Source organism: Cupressus sempervirens, chromosome 2 (genome assembly GCF_028749045.1).
Source record: "Cupressus sempervirens isolate cs-2001-9-10 chromosome 2, ASM2874904v1, whole genome shotgun sequence".
Classification (NCBI taxonomy): Eukaryota; Viridiplantae; Streptophyta; class Pinopsida; order Cupressales; family Cupressaceae; genus Cupressus; species Cupressus sempervirens.
In genome coordinates this window covers 733,251,203-733,278,857 of record NC_143119.1, presented here as the reverse complement: position 1 = coordinate 733,278,857, position 27,655 = coordinate 733,251,203, and the positions used below count along the sequence as shown (strand labels likewise).

General features: G+C 38.4%; 1 protein-coding gene across 3 annotated transcripts in view; it reads right to left on the bottom strand.

Moving 5' to 3' along the window:
* Positions 1-27,655, bottom strand: part of LOC149575471 (serine/threonine-protein kinase BSK1-like) — a 99,301-nt gene that overhangs the window by 867 nt on the left and 70,779 nt on the right. The window lies entirely within an intron of this gene.

Genomic DNA, 27,655 nt, shown 5'->3' with positions numbered 1-27,655 from the left:
TACAGTTCATTTATTTCAAAAGTTAATTATGGAATTTTTCTTTCTAAAACCCAGCAGCTACTTGTAACCTTTGCACAAGGATTGAGGTGGCATTCATAGAGCTTTCTTTTTGGGAGCAAATACAAGTCAAAAGGCTAAAACAAGGAAATGTCACGAAAATAAGCTTAAAACAGAATTGCGTTGTGATCTTTTGAGCATTGAAGTACACAAACATTAAGTCAAATTTCAATACAATACAAGTCAAAAGTGTTGGAAATGAAGAGAGTAACTAGAGGGGAGGGGTAAATCAATTACCACAAAACAATTCCTTGTCCCCAAATGTCAAATCAAACTTTTCACTGATAATGTAATTCTTTATCCAGCTCGGTTAAAACTAAGAACTTGTTGTAACTTGGTTAACAAAGCAGCCTTATGAAAATTAATCTATGTTAACTTTAGTAACTTACTTGAAGAAACATAAAGCATAAAGCAAATAACATTAACACAGATGACACCAAGATTTAACATGGAAACCTAATTTGGGAAAACCACCATGCAACTAGTTACAATATTTTCACTCTTCTGAAGTGAGCCTTGTTAGGAGCCAACTGTAATGTCCACTTTTTGGGATAGTCATAATTGATAATTATTTAGTCAAAAAGTCAGATAATGCTATTGTTAGAAATTATTTTTATATTTAAGGAGGAGACTTCAGCTGTAATCAAGTTGCTTAGACACCAATCCTCAATAGGTGTTCCCTCAATGTTTACAAATCCAAGTCTGTTTCACAAAGATTTATAGAACATTGACCCCCACCTTCTATTGGGATACATCCAATTGGTTGGAATTTACTCTAGCCTCTCCTTAATTACATCCTTGATTCTCCTCTCAAATACAAGATAATCATATTACAAAAGAAAATCATCCCTAATGCTAATAATAATATTGTAATTAATAATAGTAATCCCATTTTTAAAAAATAACATAAAGATTCAACTTTATTCATATAAATACTCAATATTAGTATTATTTATCTAAATATATAATATTATTAATATTACCATCAATATACAATATGAAAATCAATATATAGCTTGATTTTTGGCATTAATTATGTACTCCTTAACACCCCTTTTACTCCTCTATGGTCAAATTAAGCCCCCCCCCAAAGAATTTCAGTTTTTTTAGCATTAATACTTTACTCCTTATATTATTTGTATAATTCCTTCTAAATCCACGTAGGATAACCTTGTTTGTTAGATTCTTTAAAATTGGGGCACAATTCTAATAGCCATGGATATTACCAATTGAATGGAAATCGTTCCATATAGTTTTCCCTTTAAATAGTTTCTTCTTCATTGGGTAATTATTTCCCTTTTGCCCATTGGTGGGGTTATATCTTGCTTGCCCTCCTTTTATTATGCATGTATTTTCCTTATTTTCTATTCGATGGTGATATCTCCTCTCTACTTTTTGATCTGCTACTTATATCCTCGATTGGCATTATAGTACCAACACACCAAGATAGGTCGTGCCCTATCATCATTCGACGTGTTTGGAAGCCCATCTTTTAATATGGTGTTTAGTTATAAAATGGGCTGAAAAATGGTTTAGAATGATTTGTACTTATTATGTTTCCTTTTATTTAAAGTGGCAAGGAAATTTTATTATAAATGTTTTTATTTAGCGACTTGGACGATCTTATATATTGAGTAATAGTTTATATATATCTTTTATTGACCATTTACTTAGTAAATAAATATGGATATAATTTATGATTTAATCTTAAATCTTTATTTAGAGAGGATATTGCACCAACCCTGTTAAAGGTTACAATACATACTATTAAGTATGACCTTGTTAGAGGATTTAGATCACCCTATTAGGAGTGGCCTAGTTAGAGGTCTTCAAACACTTCAATCTTGAATGTCACCTTGTTAAAGGATTTACAGTCTGACTATTAAGTGAATTATGTTAAGAGATTTCTTCACTGCTACAATGGTTAGAAGGTAACACTAATTTGATCTGATTTATGAAGCAACTTCTTTTGCAAATTCAGATCTCTATTTTGGCTTGACTTCTAGATCCATACTTGATCAGAATATCCTTTGCAGCTTATCTTCCACACTTGCCTGCTCTTCCTTTTTCTTCAATCACATATCCATCCTATTCCACATCATACATATCTCACATTTTACATTAGACCTCTTGATCTCTCTTATATATCATAAGCTTTGTCAAGTCGGCTTGAATACCTTTTCAAATAATGATTAAACATCTAACAAGTTGACCTCAATTAGTTAAATAATTAACAAGTGTAATTTGTTGTCACTCGATCAATACTGGAAGTCCTTTGATGCCCGACCACTCGGTTAATACTGGAAGTCCTCTGATGCCCGACCACTTGGTTAATACTGGAAGCTGGATATTTGTCATTGCCCGACTGCTTGGTTAACACTGAATACTCTTCATTGCCTGACTTCTTGGTTGATACTGAATATGCTCGTTCATACTGCAAATTCTTCATTGCCCGACTGCTCGGTTAATACTGACATTGTGTAACATCAATGGCAATATACAATTTGAAGAATTGTTTCCAACAAAAAGGCTACAAAAATACTATTATCTTTAAAAATTTGTATATATGACATTCTAAAATATTAATAAGCACAAAAATTTATTATGTGTAAATGTAGTATTCTAGTTTATAATATTTTTTATAAAAATACAAAATGATTTAGACTTATTTTAAAAAGATGGGATATATTTGTTTTAAATATTTTAATAAGTTTTTAGAAAAGTTTCTATCTTCTTGTATGAATTTAGGAATGATTGCTGCTATTACTTCTGTGGTGCGAGGATGTGAAAGGTTAATGGAACTCAAGAATGGGCTCAACTATTCAGCAGATTCCCATGTGTTACACACTTGTTTGCCACTTTGGTCTCAACCGCCCATAGAGAGTAGGGGCCCTTTACACAGTAGGTTGGGTGCCTCCAGAACTAATCCATAGGTTCTCCAATACATTTTGAGATTCAAGTCTTCTCTGAGTCAATCCATAGTAAATATTTCTATTAATGTGACTAGATCCGTGGTGGAAAGGAATCAAAAATACTTTTCTGGATCAGCTCTCTCAAGTGTACACTCAAGATTTGGTATAAAAGGAGGCCTTCCCTCTTTATTTTGAAAATCCATAATCCATGATTGATAGCATACTTGTGCTCAAGCATTCAAGCCTTCAAGCAATCAAGGGTTCAAACCATCTTCAAGAGCATTCAAGGAGATCCTTTTGCAACCCATTGGAGAGGAGATTTCTTGCATTCAAGATCTTTTCAAGGAGCTTCAAAGCAGTTCATTTGGGGGTTTCATCATCAATCTTCCATGCTCATACCACAACCTTTCAAGATCTAGCTTCCTCCAATGGTAATAGTGGAGCTTGTCATCAAGAGAGGGTTTCAACATTTACCATTCTTCTACATCTGATTTGATTCAAGAGCACATTCACATCCTCATAACCTAATCAACTTGGTAAAGTGAGTTCATTGCATTCGATTGAGAAATCCTACTCTTGTAAGGTTAATTTGTTCATTTGCTATACATTTCCAACTTCGCAATTACTATTTCGAATTCAATTTCAAGGTTAATTCCTAAACTGGGGTTTGACCAAGGCAAACCCCCTATCAACAAAACAAAAACATTTTTTTTGCAAGTTCCAAGTTTTGGAAAGCAGAACAAAGTATAGATTTGGATACCCATTTCGTCAAATACTAGAGATTTGAAACCAATTTCATGATTGGACACAGAAGGGGTGGGAGGCATTTATTCCTTGTCCCAAAAAATAATCTTTGTCCTCGAAAGGGACGCATTTCTTCCCTATCCCTAAAAGTCATCTTTATCTTGGAGCTGAACAATTTCTACATTTTGCATATCTCAAAGTTTCTTGTCCAAAAGATGGTTTGTTTGCTACCAAAAACAATATGGAAGCCAAAAACTCAAAGTCCAATTTTCCATTCACCTTTTAAGGTTAGTCTTTTATTTGTTTCATTCATTTCAGTAAATTTACCTTCTAAAATCTATTGTCTTTAATTGTAAATCATAGCTTCTTCTTACTTCTTTGCTTGCAATTTTTGTTAGCCGACTGGACGGTTCGGCGGTATTTTGTATTCTGTAGCCGATGGTCCGGCGGTGTTTCTGTATTCTGTAGCCGACGGTCCGGCGGTGTTTCTGTATTCTATAGCCGACGGTCCAGCAGTGTTTCTATATTTTGTAGCTGACGGTCTGGCGGTATTTTGTATTCTATAGCCGACAATCCGGCGATGATTCTGTATTCTGTAGCCGACGTCATCGGTAGATAGTTTGTAGCGGATAGAATATTTGTGGCTGACGGACTCCTTCGGGAAGGTTCGGCGATAGTATTTATATCCCATCTGGGATCATTGTAAATCATCATTCATCTACTATGCGAATATAATTCTGCTGTTCATGTTCATTGTCTGTATGCGTTCATTTTCTTTACCTGTACGGTAAACATTTGGCGTCGTTGCCTTATGAATCTGAAAGGTGGGAGGAATGAAGATTAATGCCAAATCAGCTTAACAAAGATTGGAATAAGGTCAAGGAAAAAGATGGAACCCGTATTGCACAAGAGAATTTAATTTTGGCACAGCAAGCCGAATGCCGACGGAGATTTCAAAAGATTGCCAACAGAAACTGGAGCGCAGAACAATTGTTGGAGGAGACTCGGCAGCGGGTGGAATTGGTGTGAGAAGCACAGGATGAGTTCTTGAAATTGTGTTCGCCGAGGGAAGAAAATTCAGACGGAAGAGCATCAACTTGCACAGCTCGCAATGCCGAGGGAGCACGAGCGTGGAGTGACCTCTTCGTCCAGGATAGACTTCCACGAGAAACAACTTCAGAAGATCCTTCTTCTTCACCAGGGTTCGTAGCTGTCGACACCTCCGATGTGGGAGAGCAATCCGTCGGTGTGGGAGTGCAGTCTGTCGGTGTGGGAGAGCAGTCCACCGTTGTGGGTGCGCAAACCGCCGGTGTGGGAGTACAGACCGCCGGTGCAGGGGTGTAGACCTCCAGTGTGACAATGCAGACCTCCAGTGTTGTGATGGCGGGACCCAAAGAAAAGCTATCAAAGTTTGAAGGCGACGGTACTGTCGACCCCATCCGACATTGTAAGACATGTGAGACGATCTGGCAGGCAAACACAGATGCCGACGAATGGGCCAGGCAATTTCCGGCAACCCTAGGGGGTGTCGCGATTGATTGGTTTTCAGATATGGATCCGCAGAAGCTGGATACCTGGGATAAGATTAGAAAGGAGTTCTTGCCGGAATTTAAACTCTTGCGGGATGATAATGAAATCGTAGCGAAAATTTTCAATACCAAGCAAGGGAAGCACGAAACTGTCTGTGTCTACGCCAGGAGATTGAAAGACTTAATAAACAAAATGGAAAGCAAGCCAGCGAATGGATTGCAGAAAAGGTGGTTTGTGGACGGCCTACGCTCGTAGTTGCGGAGGAAAATGAAAATTGTGCCACCGTCATCATATGTGGACGCGTATAACAAAGCATTGGATCTTGAAAGTGAACAGAAGACAAAGAAAAAGAAAACTAGCTCATTTGATTCTGATGACGACGAGCCTGCCGGAGATGATAGCAGCGACGACGAAGGCGGCAGCAAGAAAGTTCGGGCCCTACAGAAGGATATGATTCGCATGATGAAGGAGTTTAAAAATATGCAGAAGGAGCCAAAAGGAAGTGAACTGTGGTGCACAGAATGTAAGACCGACAGCCATACTAAAGGATCGTGTCCAAAAAACCAATTTTGTGACATTTGTCAGATCATGGGCCATTCAACAAAAGACTGCCCCTTTAACATGAAGACAAGAGGATCTCCGTAGGTTTTTCTCACACAGGAGGCTTCCCCGTCGAGTAGTAGCGGAAACACGAATACCGTCGGTGCTACATCTGGAGGATATAGGAATAATAGCAAAGGGCAAAATAACAATACAAACAATAACAATAATAATGGGAGCCGAAGTCGAACTCAGTATGATGCAAATGGATGGCCGATCGTTCAATGCCGAGCATGTAATTTGTAGGGTCATTTTGCGCGAAATTGTACAGCGGCAAACACACCCAAATTATTATGCAGATGGTGCGGACCACAAAGATTCCAAGTGTCCCAAGGCTGGAGTAAATTTGATCACTGTTGGCACGGATGTAGAGGAGGTTCTAGCAATTACACGGAGGCAAGCGGAGCAAAAGAGAAAACTGGGGGAAGCATAGGCGGACATCGCAAAGGCATCGTTGGCGAGGACATCTTAGTTGAAGGATATCACCGGCACCTTGGCAAGGAACTTTGCAGAACAAAACATTGTAGACAGATCTTACAAACGGAGATATCAGTCAAAATAAGTGACCTCCTTTTCACAATGCCCCAGTTATGGACGACCATTCTGAATCATACACTGTTTCCAAAAGCAACGGAGGACACAGGAAAGGACGGTAGGGAAGCGACGGCGACAGACCCAATGCTGCTGGCACTCACATCCGGACGGCATCCGCCGGTCGTCGAGGTGGGGATTTTGGGAAATGTTTTGACAGAGACAATTGTTGACGGAGGGTCCGGCGTGAATGTGTTGCCAGAGGATACTTGGAAGAAGTTGGAAAAGCCGACGCTGTGGCCACCTGCATTTCAGTTGCTCACGGTAGACCAACATGGAATCAAACCGTTGGGAATTCTGAAAGCGCAACAGGTAACAATTGGTACGCAACCATTTTTATTGGATTTTGTAGTCATTCCATTAAAAAGAAAAGGCTATGATGCTATTCTGGGACGGGATTGGTTGGTGCAAGCAAAAGTAAAACATGATTGGAAGCGCAATACCCTATCAATGGAGCGCGGAGGCAAAAGATTCATAATTGACCTGCACACGCAAATGGTTAGCGAGGAGGCAGCATTGTCAGATTCTGACAGTGAAGGCGGGAGTGATGACAAAAGAACGAGGAGAATGGAACCGGATGAAGGAGTATTGAGACTTGACGAAGGAACGAATGACGATGACCTGGACTCGGTGAATGGCCTTTACCACTGGCAGATAGAAGACTACGAACTCTTTCTGAGTTGTAATATGCTAAGGGTCGACGAAGATGAGAAAAAGGAGGAAAATGAATGTCCGGAGGAATGCAGGGAAGTGGAAGAAGGAAAAGCTACCATGGCTGAAGCTGAGGGGAAGAACATACAGTCTGAACACAGAAAAACGAAAAAATCCCACTATCCGGTACATGGTGAATGGACCGCGCGGAAAGAAAAGGTTACACCGCAGCATAAATTTAGTGGAAGGGCACCGACAGCAAGGAAATAATCCAATTGCACGACGACTACAGGCACAGTGGGCGACGAGGGTGGCACAGAACAAACGTAAGGCGTATGATGGTCAGAATGAAATCAAAGTGGAAAAGTTTAAGGGCAGATGGGTTGGACCATATCAGATTCGGAAGGTCGGCGACAATAGAGCGATCAGATTATCAACTTTGGACGGGCAGAGGATACCTCCGAAAATCAACAGATTCAAATTCAAAATATATGGTGCCAGGAAGACTCCGTCGCTGTCACAGGATGGCCAGCTGACTCCGTCATCGTTACAGAATGGCGACGCTTGGAGGCAAAATGGAGGTACCTCTGTTATTTGATTTCTTTTAGGAAAAAAAAAAATTTGAAAAAAAAGGAAAAAAAAGAAAACGACGACAGATTCAAGTTGTTCAAAATGAGTGACAGATGATGCCAAAGGGAAGGGGACGCATCCGTGGTTGCCAGAAAGAGTGCAGAATCCCTCGACCCCCAGTTGTGGCGGATATCAGTCGTGGGAGTCTGACCAATTGAGAAGAGTTGAAATTGCTGCAGGCATGGACTTTCTGTGTACTAGAGGCAGTGGGAGCAGGTGTTGGCTGTGAGGCTGTCTTGGTGGATGCGTAGAGAGCTCGGGAGGAGCTGATCATCCAGTTGGAGGTAGTGCAGCGACACTTGGCTCAAGGTACCGAGGAATTGAAAACAGAGAAAGCAGCATAGGTGGCTATCAAGATATTTTGTCAGTCATCAGGAGACAGACTTTTCTTTTTGGGGGGGGATGGTGTTAGCCGACTGGACGGTTCGGCAGTATTTTGTATTCTGTAGCCGACGGTCCGGCAGTGTTTCTGTATTCTGTAGCCGACGGTCCGGCGGTGTTTCTGTATTCTGTAGCCGACGGTCCGGCGGTGTTTCTGTATTCTGTAGCCGACAGTTCGGCGGTATTTCTATATTCTGTAGCCGACGGTCCGACAGTATTTTGTATTCTGTAGCCGACAGTCCGGCGATGATTCTGTATTCTGTAGCCGACGTCATCGGTAGATAGTTTGTAGCGGATAGAATATTTGTGGCCGACGGACTCTTTCGAGAAGGTTCGGCGGTAGTATTTATATCCCGTCTGGGATCATTGTAAATCATCATTCATCTACTATGCGAATATAATTCTGCTATTCATGTTCATTGTCTGTATGCGTTCATTTTCTTTACCTGTACGGTAAACAATTTCTACAATTAGGGTTTTAAATATCTTGCATTCTTTCTCTAATTCTATAAACATTAGATCTTTGTTTTCATTAGTGCTCCTTCATCATTTGGATTGCATTAATCTACATGAATCTAATAACCTCAAAAATGGACTTGAAAGAATCTATCCCCTTAGTTCCCCTTTGAGTTATAAGGTCACAACTCCCTTGACAAAATGTGAAGTAATTGAGAGCCTTTCCGTTGCTTCACTTTTCACCTTTACAACATGTAACATATACTGTGTTCCATGGTGTTTCGGGATAGGGATGGGAGATGGTAGGGGACATGGTTCAAAACATTTTCTAGGTTATTTTTATAAGAGAGCGGTAGTAGAACAACATTATAAGTTTCAATAAAACATTATAATAGTAGTCTCAAAACATAAAAAATCCACTCTATTAATATCCCAAAGCCTCGTTACTATGTGTTAAACATCAAACAACATTCTATGAAAACTCTCTCTCTAAAACATAATTAATAAAATATTATAATATAACTATTGATAAGTAATAATTTTTTTTTAAATATATTAATAAAAATATAGAACTATTATAACATAATTACAATATAATAATTATAATTATAAAAATATTAAAAAATAATAAAAGTGCAAACAATTAAACATTGACCTTAGAACAAACCTAATGCCGTTGAAATAACAATGCAAAATCAATTGAAAAAACAAAATACGAAAAAACACAATGCAATGTTAACTCAATGCAAAGTTAATAACAATGTCAGGCAAGTACTAACATTGCAGAAATTTAAAAAAACATCACAAACAAAAGGCATTCAAAGGAAATAGATTTAAAAATAGAAATTCCAGTATGATCCCTTGACCATTGAAGTAGATGAACATTAATATAACCTTATCACACTAACAGTCAGATGGTTCAAATAGGTCAAGGCAAGGAAAATTGACTCAAAAATCATGAGCATTCATATTAAAATCACTCAGTTTTTCAGAATGAGATTTTTCTTAAGAAACTAAAACTCAAATGAAGGAAAGCTTTTTGTAAACCCCAATGGCTTCAATGACAACTGAGGGAAAACAGAAGCATACAGAATAACTGCTAGTTGTGCTAGGCAAGCATCAGACATGCGAATGAATCAACACCCCACTAATGGATTCCAAACCAAGTAAATATGGTATGACAATCCTTTTAAGGCACAAATAATTCCTACAAACAATTGCGCCTAGAACTAGTTGGTTTCTGCATAGGTGTCTTGTTGAATATTTTTCTAAAATTAAATTGGTTGGTAGCTCACTTAATTAATTAAAGACCCTAAAACAAAAAATCTACACTCAACATGTTTAGGATCAAAGTGTTTGAGAAGCATTGCGGTCATTTATACTGATCAGAAAAATGGTCCATTAATTTCATAGGATAAGTGGAAAACAGTTAGGAAAACACAAAAATCAGGTGCATGTCTCAGAAGTAAGTAATTTGAAGAAAAAATAAAATTTCAGCAACTTGTGAAAAAACACTGGTTCGTCAAGATGGAATTTTCTATAGAAAAGGTGGTTTTGTTACTGTACAACATGGTGATTTTGTCATGTATCTGGAAACAGCAGGAAATGCCCAAGAACACTTGCAAGTACATCTTGGTTTCAATTTCTGATGATTTTGGGGATTCTCAGTTAGACTTTACAAGTTTATTGAACATATGTAAACATTTAGGAATCACATGGGAAGGATCAGAGTTGAATTTTTTGTATTCTTGTAGAGTTCATGATGCAATCAAGCTCGCAGAACCCTCAAAAGGAGATGACCAATCTTGCAGCTAGAAACATCACAGAAGAAATAACAACACAAAGCTATAATAACACCAACCAATAAGGAAATAGGAACTTCATTTTTCATCAAGTTGGCCTGCAAATGCAGATTACAGATTTAGGACACGAACCTTTTTACATTTCACACATACAGGCCTGATTATTCACAAAATTTGAAACTATCCCTCAAGATATTCTCTCTCTTTCCCTATCCTTAAACAAGAACAACTGTGTTACTTATATACAAGATTGTGAGCCACAAGTTGGCTTACCAATGAACAATCCACAAGAGAATGGAGACGTATTGCAACACTTAGGTCAGGATCCAAATTCATAAGAACACCCTCAAAAAGATAAATCATGTCATGCAAACATACAAGAGGGTCTGCCACATGTATAACAGCATAGAACAATGCACCAATAAGCATCGCATGTTGTGAAATCCCATTGCAAGCCGAATCTCGCCAACCTGGCCACTAGAACAAGAAAGCGAATATAGGACCAGACCAATCATAAGATAATTTTATCTGGAAATCTCGGAACAAGATGTGAAGCTAGACATAGGATCTCCATGATGCTGAGACCACCCCATAAGGATCGTATAAGATAACCAGCTAGGAGGATCGATCACAACCTAAAACAACAGGAAAACTGTCCAAATGAACAATAAACATGCAAACCGAAAGGAAATTTTGTTTGGATAATGCAATATTGCCAATGACCCAAGCATGCTCCTGCATCAGTTCATGGGTTCAATACTAAGTCACAAAAAATATATAGTTTTGAAAATGTGTAGCAAAGAGTGGTTGTAATGATCTTAAGAACAGATAAGATGAAATTTCAAGCTGGTTGTGTTCCCAATATTCCTTAGATTATATTGCTCTCTATGGATGCTGCACTCTTCACTATTGCTGGAGTTTTATGTCAGAATTCAGGTTCTCAGGTTAAGTTCTTGTGTCTTACCATTGTGGTATTGTTTCACTCAAATTACTTTTATGTCCTTAAAGGTATAAAATGATTCTTCATTAAGTTGTATGTGCTCATTAGTAGTTAACCATAAATTTATCTTGCAGATCAGATACTGATTACATTATTATTATGTCTATTTTAATTTTTTCATTATCATCTTTAGTAGTTATCTCTAACTCATTCCATAGAATTTTGGTCCACAAGTAGCTTACAATTGTTTGTGAGCTTTCTTTCATATTCCCAAGATACATTCCATACCAGGAACCTATAAAGAGCTTGACACGGCAACAATATCCACCTGTACTACTAGAGTTTGATAAACATCCCAACTTTAAAAGTCTGTGTATCATGATGTGAAATAGGCTTACTCCTGCCAACATTAGCATTGGTCAAGTAGATCTTAAGAGCAAAGAGAGGACCATCTGTTTATTTGAAGTATCCATAACTTAAAGCATATAGCCTTGTTATTGTCGTCAATAGAAATTGTTATGTACCCGATGGGTCCCTTCGGAAAGGTTCTTGTTATGTAGTCGACGGGTCCCTTCGGAAAGGTTCTTATTATGTAGCCGACAGGTCCCTTCGAGAAGGTTTTTGTTATGTAGCGACATGTTGTATGTGGCCGACCAACCCCTTCGGGAAGGTTCTTCGGATAGTATTTATACACCCTCTTGGGTCACTGTAAAGCATCTTATCATCATTGGAGCATAATGTACTGTTTTGGCATATGCGACTAATAATAAGAAGTTCTACTATTTCCATCTATTGTCTGTGTGCATCAATCAATTAATCTATGCAGTAAACATTTGGCGCCATTGCCCGATGGACCTGGTACGCAAGCAGGCGAATGAAAATTAAATGCCTAATCAGTTGAAGAAGAATAAGAATAAGCTGAAGGAAAAGGATGACATACGCGTCGCGTAGGAAAACTTAATTCAGGCACAGTAGACAGAGCGCCAAAGGAGATTCCAGAATATTGCCGACAGAAACAAGAGCGTGGAGGGATTGTTGAGGGAGACTCGACAACGGCTTGGGTTGGTGGAAGAAGCCAGGGAGGAGTTTCTGAACCTGCATACGCCATGGGAAGAGAATCCAAACGGAAGGAGATCGACTTGCACAGCTCGCAGTACCGAGGGAGCACGAGCGTGGAGTGACCTCTTCGTCTGAGATATACTTTCGGAACGGACAGCTTCGGTTGACGAAACCTTTTCTTCACCAAACAGCGCAGAATTCAAAAAAAGCGCGAGTGTTGAAAACAACGCAGGTGTTGGAAATAGCGCGGAAGTCAAAAATGGCGCAAGTGTTGAAAACAACACGGGTGTTGGAAATAGCACGAGAGCTTAGAACAACACGGGAGTGCAAAACAGCGCAGGTACACAACAAAACTCACAACATATAGTGATAATCGCAGGTCCAAAAGAAAAGTTGCCTAAATTTGATGGTGAAGGAGCCGCCAATCCAATTCGACATTATAAAACATGTGACACTATCTGGAGGGCAAATGGCATAACAGATACGAACAAATGGGCCCGACAATTTTCAGCCACCCTACAGGGTGTTGCGATTGATTGGTTTACTGACACAGATCCGTAGAAGTTAAACACTTGGGATAACATTAAGGAGTTTTGCATAGAATTTCAAATATTGCACGACAATAATGAGATCGTCGCCGAGATATTCAATACCAAGCAAAAGGAGAATGAAACAGTATGGGTCTTCACGAGGAGGTTGAAAGACTTAATCAATAAAATGGAGAATAAGCCAGCAAATGGGCTCCAGAAAAGATGGTTCGCTGAAGGCCTTCACTCGAAGTTGCGGAAAAAGATGAAGATTGTGCCACCATCAACATATACTGAAGCAAACAATCGAGCATTGAACTTCGAAAGTGAAAAGAAGACAAAGAAGAAGAAGAAGACCAGCTCATCCAATTCAAATGACGATGAGCCTTCAGGAGAAGATAGCAATGATGAAGGTAGCAGCAAGAAAGTCCGTTCTCTTCAGAAGGACATGCTCCGGATAATGGAGTTCAAAAACATGAACAAGGAGACTAAGGGCAATGACCTATGGTGCACGGAGTGCAAGAAAGAAGGCCATACGAAGGGATCATACCCGAAATCTCAATTTTGTGAGATTTGCCAGATTATGGGACACTTGGTAAAGGAATGCCCTTTTAATTTGAAAACAAGAACACCGCAGCAAGTGTTTCTGACACAGGAGGCCTCCCCGTCAGGAGGAAACGGGAACACCAGTACGGAAGGTGCTACATCAAGTGGATACAAAAATAATTGGCGCGGTCAAAACAATAACAACAACAATGGAAACAACAACAATAATGGCGGAAGGAGTCGAATCTAGTATGATGCGAATGGCCAGCCGATAGTCCAATGCCGCGCATGCAATTTGTGGAGTCACTTCGCCGGAGAGTGCACAACGGCGAACACACTAAAGTTGTTATGCAGATGGTGTGGACCTGGTGATCATGAAGATGCTAGGTGCTCTAAGTCTGGAGTAAACTTGATCACCGTCGGGACCGACGAAGAAGAGGTTCTAGCCATTACGCAGTAGCAAGCAAAAGTGTACCCCAACCCGGCGAAAGAAAAGAAAAGACTAGAGGAAGCACGGGCAGAGATCCAGAAAGCAACGCAGGCAGAAATGGCACACCTGAAGGACACGCCTGGTACCTCCATACGAAACTGCGCAGAACAGAACATTGTACAAAAAATTTTGCAGAGGTACCAGTCAAGATAAATGATTTGCTTCTTACGATGCCTCAGCTCTAATCCGCTCTCACAAATATGGCACCAGCTTCGAAGATACCAGGAGAACAAGGTAAAGGGAAGGAAATTGTTGCAAGCAGAGAAGACCAAATGTTGCTAGCCCTCACATCTGGATGGCATCCGGCGGTCGTCGAGATGGGGATCCTCGGACATGTTCTCGTAGACACAATCATAGACGGAGTGTCCAGCATAAATGTCTTACCCGAGGAGACCTGGAAGAAGTTGGGACAGCTGACGTTGTGGCCCCCTAAATTTGAGTTGCTCACAGCAGACCAACATGGCATTAAACCTCTCGGCGTCCTGATGGCACAGCCAGTGATGATTGGCACACAACAGTTCCTGCTAGACTTCGTCGTGATTCTGTTGAAGAGAAAAGGATACGATGCCATTCTGGGCCACGGATGGCTTATTCAGGCCAGAGTTAGACATGACTAGAAGAACACCCTGTCACTCCAAAGTAAAGGCTGGCAATTTGTCATCGATCTACACACTCAAATGGTTGGTGAAGAAGCCTTGTCATCGGATTCTGAAGGCGAAGGTGAAGGTGAAGAGGAAGGGGATGACGAAGGGAAGAAGAGAATGGAACCTAATGAAGAAGGAATATTGAGACTGGAAGGAGGTTCGAGTGAGGATGATCTAGACTCATTGAACGGCCTTTTTCATTGGTAGGTGGAGGATTATGAGCTCTTTCTGAGCTTTAATATGTTAACGGTCGACGAAGGTATGAAAGAAGAAGGAAATGAATGTCCAAAAGAACACAGAAAAGCCGAAGGAGGAAATAAATGTTCGCAGGAACACAGCGAAGTTGAAGGAGGAAATGAATGTCCGCAAGAACACAGTGAAGCTAAAGGAGGAAATGAATGTCCAAAGGAACACAAAGAAGCCGAAGAAGGAAAAGCGGTTATGGCTGAAGATGAAGGGAAGAACATACAGTGTGAACCCATAAAAAGGAAAGATTCCATCGTGCGACTGCGCAAAAAGGACATGTTACGTCGACCCATAGATATAGCAGAAAGGTGTCGGCAACAAGGAAGACACATCATACGATTTGCATAGGAAACAAGGAGGAAGGGTTCAGTAAAATTTGCAGGTGTTATTGATGGCCAGAAGGGGCAGCTGACGGAGTCCATGGTACCGAGCTTCGGGAACAAACTGGGCAACATGGAAAATTAGGTGTAGAGATCGTGTACCTTAAATAAACTTGATGAGCGACGATTGCAGACACAAGGGGTCACAAAGCTGACACAGAACAGGTGCAAACCATGGCACGCTAGACACCTGATATTGAACAAGTTCCAACCAGGACAATTGGCGTTGAGGTATGACGGACGGAACGAGATCAACCCAGGCAAGTTTCAAGTGAAATAGGTCGGGCCGTACCAGATTCAGGAAGTGAGTGATAATGGAGTAATAAAACTATGGATGTTAGACGGAAAGGAAGTGGCCGATGCAGTGAATAGGTCGAAGTTGAATGTCTGCCATGAAAAAAGTAACGCACCTCCGTAGCCAAAATACTGAGAAAAAAATGACTGTACATAGTGCATATATGTAAATATTGTACATATGGAAGATAAGGGCAGATTGGATAAAAAAATAAAAATAAAAAAAATAAAGAGAATAAAGAATGAAAGTCCACCGTAGGGTTTTGTGAAGCTAATGCACCGTATGGCTTTCAGCTTGTATGGTCTTTTAAAGTTAGTTTTGGGAGATTGTATGGATTTTGGAGGCACTTACCGTACAGCTTTATTAGAGCATATATACCGTACAGATTTTTCATTAAATCGTGACCAGCGTACAGATTTTTTATCATTGTACGAGATTTAAAGCTGCTCATCTTACGGATTTAAAAAGGAAGATGCACGGTACAAATTCTAAATAAAAGTTGCCGTACGAGTTTTCTGAAGATTGTTGCTGTACGATTTTAGGCATTGTGCAGGTTTTTGGAAGGAATCACTGTACGGAGTTTGAGCTCTCATGTTACTGTAGCCATACGGATTCCCAAGCAAGGAAGTGAAGATTCAATTTGTTAGAACAGGTTGCCGTACGGATTTGGAAAAGACTAGGCGTCGTATGGATTTGAACATCCAACCCCAGTCTACCATGGATATTGAAGACGAAATTGGCGTACAGATTTTAAAGGCATCAACCTTGAGGGATAGGATACTTGATACGACCAGCCTCTCCTGTAGCCTGGTAGCCGTACGGAATGAATGGGTCTACAGGAAAGAGGAAGTAGAAGAGCTTAAAAAAAAAAAAAGTCAACATATCAAGAATGCTTAGAATGAGTATCTGATGATGCCAAAGCGAAGGGGAAGCATTAGCAGTTGCTAGGAAGAGTGTGGGATTAGAAGAAATTGCAAAAAATAGTGTCCCGTGCAGTTTTGTGTGGGTTTCGGAGTGTTGGTTTGGTCTTGGCGTCAGCCCGAGGACCCCACGGGGGCGCTGCCCCTCGACCCTACCGGGGGCGTTGTCCCCTAGACCCCCAGTCGTTGCGGATATCAGTTGTGGGAAGTTTGACCAATTGATGAGACCTGGCGCTGCTGCAAGCATAGAGTGTTTGTGCACTAGAGGCACTTGGAGTAGGTGTTGGATGTAAACCTGTCTTGGTGGATGCATGGAGAGCTCAGGAGGAGTTGATCATCCAGTTGAAGGCAGTGCAACGACACTTGGCTCAGTGGACCCAGAGTTGGAAGCAAAGAAAGCAACACAGGTGGCTATCAAGGTCAGCTTGACTAAAGAGACAATATTGTGGCTACAGATGCAATGTGGGTTGGAGACCAATTTGGTGCAAGCACAGAATGAATGTGAAAGTGATGTGGCAGATCTATCTTGTTGTAGTTAGTTGTTTGAGTTTTGTTCTGTAGTTGTCAGGAGGCAACTTTTTCTTTTGGGGGGGGATGATGCCGTCGGTAGAAATTGTTATGTAGCCAACGGGTCCCTCCGGAAAGGTTCTTGTTATGTAGTCGACGGGTCCCTTCAGGAAGGTTCTTCTTATGTGGCAACATGTTGTATGTGGCCGACGGACCCCTTCGGGAAGGTTCTTGTTATGTAGCAACATGTTGTATGTAGCCGACGGACCCCTTCGGGAAGGTTCTTCGGATAGTATTTATACACCTTCTTGGGTCATTGTAAAGCATCTTATCATCATTGGAGCATAATGTACTATTTTGACATATGCGAATAATAATAAGTTCTGCTATTTCCATCTATTGTCTGTGTGCATCAATCAATTAATCTATGCAGTAAACAGTTATGCAGTTCTGCCACTAATGTTATTTGTTGAAAGAGAAAAGATTGTAATATATGATAGTTTTTGTAATATCAATTATTATTATTTCTATTTTGTATAAAGTTTAAACCCCACAAAAGTGTGGTTAAACCATGTTAAAACCTGCATATCCTTTCAGTCTCATCCCTCCTTTTGTAGTAAAACAAGACAGAAAATATAATCTCTCAAAGGAAAAGTAACATTCTCTACAAATTCTGATATGCCAAATTTGCACAGATTCCTTTAATATTGACAATGCAAAATGTAAGTAGAACAATTATAAATGGGCATCTCCATTTGCCTCAACTGCCTCTTCAACACTTTCATTTTAAACAAGATCTTACCTTTTGCCCAAAGACTAAGTAAGAGAGTCCCATGTCTTTAGTAAATAATTCTAAAATATATTGGGAGACTTATGGTAGCTGGGAGCTCAATAGCTATACAACTTTGGATAATAAATGCCCCTGTTATTAGTCCATAGCTATTTACGTAGGAAACATGTATGCTTTTCTTGTTCTGTTCATTTCTGTATTATCTTAAGACATGGCCCTAGATTGGATGTTACAGCCTAGGACTACTTGCATTAACCAAATATTAAATTGATAGTTTCTTCCAAATCCTTTTAGAGTGAGTTATATATGTTTTCATCTTACTTGCAGGGTATGCTGTATGAACCCGTGTACCACGTGTGGGCATGCATGTGTTCAGGTTCGCAAGCCCAGGACACTCTGGGTTTGCACAGGGTGTACACCAAGCACGTCCAAGGTGCACCCAGTGCATACCGGGGCATACCCCTTATTCATCATGCGCTCTGCTGACTTTGTATATTCATTTGTTCTTGCTTATGTTAAACCATAGTGTGATGGTTAGATTGGTCGTCTGTAATTTGTACATATCCTCCATCAACCTGTGCTATACCCTATTTTAAATCAACAAAATCATGGATGGTGGTGAATTATTCCACAAACTGAAAACTATTCCTCTTTGAACACAATTGCAATGTTGACACACATTAAATTAGTCCTCTTGCATATAGTAATTTTGTAAATATAGAGATTAAAAACAATGTAGAAACTGTCCAATTTTTTAATACATGCTTGAAGACAGTTGACAGTGGTTTTGCGGTTGTATCTTGTTCTTTTGCAAATGAGTGCATAAAAGGAAAATGGCACTATTTTGGAATCAAATGATGTTGAGTTTGCAGCAGTTGCAAATGCAATGGATGATGATTTTCTTCTAAATCCTTTCAATGTTTGATGAAGATAGAAGACAATTACTATTTTTGATTCTCCATTTTCTAAATGTAATGATTTTTATTTGAATCATTAACCTAGACATCTATTATATAACATATGACTTAAGATTGAAATTCTGAACTGTTAATGTTATAGCTTCTGTCAGATGATGATTCAATATGATTGATTTAATCAAATGAATATATAGTTTACTCTGTTGTATATATTTGTATCATATATGTATTATAAATTTATATTTGTAATATTTAATATATGATATATACATTATACCTATACTAATTATTTCTTATTACATATTAAACTATATATAGTTCCAACACTATTCTCTATGACATAAGACATAGGCTCGGGGACATTATAAGGAACCCGCCTATGTGTGAGATGTTAATTGATTAAATGCTCACCCGGTCATCTCCTCGTTGGACGATTAAGCCGAGCGAATGGTTTCTTTGTTCTGCTTGTGATTGGGTATTTAATGTACGATTGTCGTGCCACGTTGACCTGAGGTGGCAAAGGGATGTGTGCTGAACCCGCGTTGACCAAGCATTGTTGATATCGAAGCATCGTGATTGTATCTGCCAAACCTTGTTAGTAATTGGTGTGTCGGTTGAATGTAGGGATGCACATAGGGGTCACATCCCCATAGTACTTGTCCCCCCACTTATTATATAATAGACAACAAAAAGGGTTTCTATTGTTATTGGTGAAATAGTAAACTGTGACATTGGTGGCTTACAAGTATCATTGTGTAGTAGATTGATTTGCAGATTATTATCAGTGGCTTACAATTCAAAGATACCTATTACCATTATTATATAATAAACATCAAAAGGTGTAATGTGCAGTTGCATGTGTTATTTGTGTTAAATATTAATCATATTCAATATACATATTGATTGAAAACATATTTTGTGACCATTTTTATTTATATATATATATATATATATATATATTGACATATAAATCTAATACGACGACTTCATAATTTAGTTTTCAATTAAAATAAATCTGATCATTCATTTTCAACATGGTATCAAAGCGGGTCTAAGAGACAATCCTGATCAGATTTATTTATCCAGTGCACTCAAAATTCCTTATCTATCAAAATGGTGAATGGTATGAGACTAAAAGACAAACTCAAGGTGACTCAAGTTTTGCAACTTGGAAATTGTGCATAATGTTGATCTTGAAGAAGCATGATTTAAAACAGTTTATGGAAAAATCAGACCCACCAACCAAAGGGAGTGACGAATTGAATAAATGGGAAAAAACAACACTAGAGCTATGAAATTACTAGTGGACGAGATGAAGGATCATCTACTTCCCGTTATTATAGAACTAGACACAGCACATGAAATGTTCAAAACACTTAGAGAAATGTTTGAGATAAACAATACTACCAATATTCTCACATTGAAAGACAAACTCTCCAACATTAAAATGAATAAAGGAGAATCCATTGCTTCATATTTTGCAAGGATAACAAAACTAAGGAACCAACTCTCTACAAATTGGTCACATATATGATGACAGAATTAACCATGATAACACTGAAAGGACTACCACCATCATGGAAAAATTTTAGACAGGGAATATAAGCTCGATCCAAGCTTCCTAAACTTGCTCAACCAAAAAGGCTGACTGCCTACAAGAGGAATGCATGCTAATGTCTCAAGATGATGCTTCTACTAAAGGTGATATTCAAATTCTCACAAACCAAGTTGATAAAAGGAAGAAACCTAAAATAAAAGGGAAAAGGAAACAGATAGATTACTCTAAAATATAGTGTTTTAGATGTGACAACTATGGTCACTCGGCATTTTAATGTCCTGATAGACTGCAACATCAAGCATCCTTTGCCAATCACCAATTCGAATATAGATTCAAAAAGATGTCCATTCTAGAGAAACTTCAATTTTCATCACACGTGAAATATTGGATTGAGAGGGAGTTCTCTATTTGCTTACCATTGTCATCAAAATTGCAAAATAAATGTGAAATGTTTTTAAAGTAAATTTGCCTTGGTAACAATTTCTAAGATGGAGTCTCAAAATACCAAATTATTGTAATATATTTTCATATAAATCAAAATTTAAAATCACATTTATTTGTGTATATTTCTATACATACTATAAGAGCTATGTGCCTTGATCTTTTTCTCAAAAAATGTTATTGTAGGAAAAGGTAGAAAAATTCAGAAGGAGCCTGACATTTCATTAGAGGCGACCTTGAAAGAGAGGGTGCAGATAGAGGATATGATTCAGTCAACCGTCAATGATCTCGGTCATATTGATTCAAAGGGAGTAAACCATGTTGAGATGGATTCTTCAATGATAAATATATTGTAGTAGTCAAGAGGAGTGTGATTCATGAATATACCCCATGACCATGTGATTTTAATGGGCCTACCCCTATGTACATCATGAGGAAGTGACGACTTCCAAATGATCATTACTTGTATTGGCAGAAGTTAATGAAAGGTGACGATCTTACAATAACTTAATCTTACGATGTCTATAAAGATCATGATAGATTATACTTTGCATGGTGGATGTTTACAATAAGCATTACGAGAATGGGTATGCCCATACCTTGTAAACATTTTTTGACTACATCATGAATGTTATGCAAATTGATGTTCTAGAAGACCATTACACAGAGCACTTGGTGAATATCATGCGACTTGATGTTCTAGAAAGCCATTACTCACAGTACTTGGTGAATATCTTTCATCTCAACATTTTGGAAGCCCATTACTCAAAGAGTATTTGGTTAATACCATTGATATTCTGGGAGACTAATGCTCATGATATCAGATGTGATATAAAAAAATTTGAGTAATTTGTGATATCAAAACTTTTGAGTAATTGGTGAATATCGAATGTCGATATCCTAGGAGGCCAATGCTCTTGATATCAAATGTGATATCAAATGGTAGAAAACTTCTGATTAGAGATATCCTCTCAATTGAGGTAATTTATGACATTCTTTTGTGTTTGAATCATCTCAGTATCATCCTCCCTAGCTAAGAGGGAGTGTTAATGATATAGCTTTCATCGGATGATGATTCAATATGATTGATTTAATTAGATGAATATATAGTTTATTATGTTGTGTGTGTGTATATATATATTTATTTATTTATTTATTTATATTTATATTTATAATATTTAATAAATGATATATACATTATACCTATAAAAACTAAACTATACATAGTTTCTAGCACTATTCTCTATGACATAAGACATAGGCTTGGGTACATTATAAGGGGCTTGCCTATGTGTGAGATGTTAATTGATTAAATGCTCACCTGATCATCTCCTCGTTGGACAACTAAGTCGAGCGGATGTTTTCTTTGTTCTGCTTGTGATCAAATATTCAATGTACAAATGTCATGCCATGTGGACCTTAGGTGCCAAAGGGATTTGCGTTGAACCCACGTTGACCGAGCATGGTTGATATTAAAGCATCGTGATTGTATCCACCCAATTGGTGTGTCGATTGAATGTAGGGATGCACGTAGAGGTCATGTCCCCATAGTACTTGCCCCCCCACTCCTCTCACACACTTATTACATAACAGAGTTCATGCCGGTTACTTCAAGGATATATATACAAAACAGATCAATAAAAAAGGTTTCGATTGTTATCGGTGAAATAGTAGATAGCGACATGCATAGCTTAAAAGTATCATTGTGTTGTAGGTCGATTTGCAGATTATTATCAGTGGCTTAAAAATCAAAGATACCTATTATCGTTATTATATAATAAACATCAAAAGGTGTAAGGTGCAATTACACAAGTGTTGAAGATTAATCATATTCAATATACATGTCGGTTACTTCAAGGATATATATACAAAGCATATCAACAAAAAGGGTTTCTATTGTTATCGGTGAAACAATAGACAGCGACATCGGTGGCTTACAAGTATCATTGTTGTTTACCGTAGAGGGTAAACAGTTTATTAATGCATTCAAACAATAGACAAGAACATGTAACACAGAAGTATTCCTTTTATTATTCGCATGTATACAAAAGATACTACAATATTCGATATGATTGATTACATTGATGATTACAATTCTCCTTCTGATCCAAAGTCCATTCCGAACGGTGTACATATACCTTCCCGAAGGGGTGACTCAACTGTCATGCACCTGTTCGGATACAATTCTACCCATCGACTACAATATAGATTTTCTCGACAACAATTGTGTTGTAGGTCGATTTGCAGATTATTATTGGTAGCTTACAAGTCAAAAATACCTATTACCATTATTATATAATAAACATCAAAAGGTGTAAGGTGCAATTATGCAAGTGTTGAATATTAATCATATTCAATATACATATTGACTGAAAAGATATTACATATTGATTGAAAACATATTTTGAGACCATTTATATATATTAACATATAAATCTAATACAAGGACTTAAGGATTTAATTTTAAATTAAAATAAATCTGATCATCAATTTTCAACATGAACTATCAATTGGCATTTAATATTTATCATTGGCATTTGGCAAAGATCAATGATGAAGTACCAAACAATCAAATGATTTAGTTCTACAATTCGAAAGATTTATTTAAATTTTGTGTGTTTGTATATAGAGTCAGAGACACATACACACATGCAAACCCAAACCCAAGAAAATTGCCCACACATAGATACTAGGTTCTGATACCATAACCACACTAGCAACTTAGATTTGAAACAATAATAGGCCTTTACAATGGTTACGAAATTGCTCAACATCATAAATTATCATTAATAAAGAATTATAAGGTTCACCTTTTATCGAAGGTTTATATTGGCTAAATGGGCATTAAACCTTGAACTATAGATTATGAATCAACTTCCAATAAAGCACAATATGTCTAGATTTAGACGCTAAAAAGAAGTCAAAGATTCAAATATGCTGTTTTAGCCAAGTAATAGATCTAGCACAACTGAATCACATGAAAAGGCAATAAATGGCACAAGGGAAGTAATCCAATCAGGCTGATATACGATTCTGAATTATACAAAATACCCATCCCGATCTCCCACTCTTCATTATACATCTAAATGGTAGAAATTATCTAGAACAGCTTAAATTGAAGACATTGTACTCATTCCAGTAGTTGTTTACATCAGCCTTGTCTACATATAAACACTTTCCAAGTTGAGCGATAAAATTGACAAGCTCCAAAAAGTAAGCAACCGGTTTACATCAGGCTAGTTTGAATATAAGCAGCTGCTAGATTGAACATAAACAGTAATCAAAGTTGACAAGTTTCAACATCTTAGGTTATCAAACTCTACATTGCAAAATAAATTACATTGCATAATGCTATTAAGTTGTTTTTCCTAATAAAAAAACATCAATTTGGATGTTGGGTACGCGGATGCTTGTGGAAGCTCATGGCTGCCCTCTAGTGCATGCAAGAAGCACAGCCTCGATACCTGGAGCTCTCTGGATGCATACAGAGCATCTGGGTGCCCAAGATGCACTTCTTGCATGCATCAAAGCATCCAAGTGCCTAGGATGCACATCTTGCACACATCTATAGGGCAGCAGTGTCTGCATCAAAACGAATCTGCTTATGAATCAAGGAATGATGCTGTGAATCAGCAACTAGGACAAAAGTAAAAGAGAATCTCCAGGTCAACTAGAAACATAAAAGAAAGAAAACTAATTATAAATTGTATAAAATAAAAACAAAATTAAGACCACAAATAATATTTAAAATAAACAAAAATGAGTAGAAAACTAATATATGAAATAAACAAGTTATAATATATATAAAACAAAAAAAACCTAAAGGTATAATGCTATATTATAGATAAATAGATAGAAACAACTAAGGATTCCTTATACATTCGATAGTTAACAAACTTAGGCCCCAATTCCTTACTTCTCTCCTAATCATCAACCCTAAAGAGAATGGGATTTACTTGTCATAGTGTGACTGACACCAATCTACAGGCAGGCTCCCCATGGCTCCTAGACTTTGTCTACATCCTACCTTGGGATTCACTAATCATCAACCCTAAAGAGAATGGGATTTACTTGTCATAGTGTGACTGACACCAATCTACAGGCAGGCTCCCCAAGGCTCCTAGACTTTGTCCGCATCCTACCTTGGGATTCACCTACCTTGCAAGGATTTAATCCACCTTTCCCTAAACAACACTAACCTATACTCTTAAGGAGCAATAGCGAGCGATTATGGAATAGGCTAGGAGTGCATTAATTTCAAATAGATTATGAATAGTTATTAATATATTGTGTATTATGTACAAATAAAATAAAATGTTGCATGCATGCATGCATACACATACAGACATACATACATACATACACATACATACATACATACATACATATATATATATATATATATACACACACGCACACACATATTTATACATATACATTTTAAAACCAATATTAATGATACAGTAATAAAATCCTGACTTAATATTCCACAAATCATTAGTGATGCATAGGTTACAGTATACCCCTTGCTGTTACTCAATACTTGATAGCAATCAGACATAATTCAATTTGATTTCTGATTACAGCTGATACATATTTGGTTTTGTTTTCTCCTTGATGCCCAATGGAATGACTTAAATGCCCATTAAATCTACTTGGATGCTTACAACTTATGGGAAGAGTTATATCTGTTGCCAATGATTAGATAGTATTCCTAAAGATCCTACCTTTGCATAGAAAATCATTTTCATAGTAATCTTGATTAACCACTTTATAAGCACTGTTGTTGGTAATTTCATAACTCCTCAACATATTTATTTTCCATCATTGTTAACTGTCTCTACCTTAACTTCCTTCCTTCCATTGCTGATGCACACTCCATCACTGACTGCATCAATGGCTTAACCAATCGTTGATTATCTTAATCAACTATCAGTAATTTCTTTGTAGCGTGTTGCTATAATAGAAGGTTATAATAGTCATTTCAAAAATCTTTGGTAATGCTACTTGCGAGAGTCAGATGTTTCACGTCATCATCTGCTGATAACTAGTTGTCGTTGGTGTAAGGTTTATATAATTGCCTCTTTTAATTGTTGAATGATAGTGATTGGGCCTATACAAATATGATGATTGTTGCTGCACTAGGTTAAATCAAGGGTCATAACAATTTGCCCTTCCCAAATTTGCTTCTCCACAAGCAATTTCAAGTTTGGATGACTGAAGATTTCTTCTCCTTCCCATGTAGTGTCTTCCTTAGGTAAGCCCTTCTATTTAAATAGGAATTTGAGAATGGTATTATTCCTCAATCTCTTTCCCCTCATACTAAGTAGTAAGAACTTTTCTAGTTCCCAAATCAGCTTACCCTTGTCATCAAGTGGACATAACTCTATACATGGAGAAATTTATTGTCCAAGGACTTTCATAAGTTGAGATGAATGGAAAACATTGGAAATTCTATTGTTCTCAGGCAATTCTAACTCATAGGCTACCTCGCCTATTTTTCTTAGGATCTTGTATGGTCTATAAACTTGGGGCTTTAACTTTTCTACTTCATTGGCCTTGATTCAAGTATGCTTATACAATTGTGGCCTTAAAAAAATAAAATCTCCAGCATCAAATTTTCTTTCAATGCAATTTCAATCTACATTGGGCATGGTGAAGATTGTCCTTGAGTGTTCATTATATCAAAACCGATTATGGCCAACTTGATGGAATCAATCGATGCGATCCAAATCCCCTGCACTTCTAGCTCTGCAAAACCAAACCAGGTGTTACGTACTCCTGAATAAAACACTTAAGCCCAGGATGCTTATAGCAGATTGGTTAGAATGCTTTAAACACCGGCAATTTGAACTCCCACACCGGTGGTCAGCACTTCCACACTGGCGGTCGGCACTCCCGCACCGGAGGTGTCAACAGCTGCGAACCTTGGTGAAGAAAAAAGATCCTCTGAAATTGTTTTCCGCGAAGTCTATCCTGGACAAAGAGATCACTCCAAGCTCGTGCTCCGTCGGCACTACGAGCCGTGCAAGTTGATGCTCTTCCGTCAGAGTTTTCCTCCCTTGGCGAACACAAGTTCAAAAACTCCTCCCGTGCTTCTTCCACCAATTCCACCCGCTACCAAGTCTCCTCCAACAATTCCTCCACACTTTGGTTTCCGTCGGCAATCTTTTGAAATCTTCATCGGCGTTCGACTTGCTATGCCAGAATTAAATTTTCCTACGCAGTACGGATTCCATCTTTTCCCTTCGCCTTATTCCAATCTTTGTTAAGCTGATTTGGCATTAATCTTCATTCCTCCCACCTTCCAAATTCATAAAGCAACGGCGCCAAATGTTTACCGTACAGGTAAAGAAAACCACGCATACAGATAATGGAACAGAATAGCAGAATAATATTCGCAATAGTAGATGAATGACGCTTTACAATGATTGTTAGCCGACAGGATAGTTTCGGCGGTATTTTGTATTCTGTAGCCGATGGTCCAGCGGTGTTTCTGTATTCTGTAGCCGACGGTCCGGCGGTGTTTCTGTATTCTGTAACCGACGGTGTTTCTGTATTCTGTAGCCGACGGTTCGACGGTGTTTCTGTATTCTGTAGCCGACGGTCCGGCGGTGTTTCGGTATTCTGTAGCCGACGGTCCAGCAGTGTTTCGGTATTTTGTAGCCGACGACCCGGCGGTGTTTCGGTATTCTGTAGCCGACGATCCGGCGGTGTTTCGGTATTCTATAGCCGACGGTCCGGTGGTAAATAGTTTGTAACGGATAGAATAATTGTGGCCGACGGACTCATTCGAGAAGGTTCGGCAGTAGTATTTATATTCCGTCTGGGATCATTGTAAAGCATCAATAATCTACTATTGCGAATATTATTCTGCTATTCATGTTCATTGTCTGTATGCGTTCATTTCCTTTACCTGTACGGTAAACATTTGGCGCCATTGCCTTATGAATCTGGAAGGTGGGGGGAATGAAGATTAATGCCAAATTAGCTTAACAAGGATCGGAATAAGGCGAAGGGAAAAGATGGAATCCGTACTGC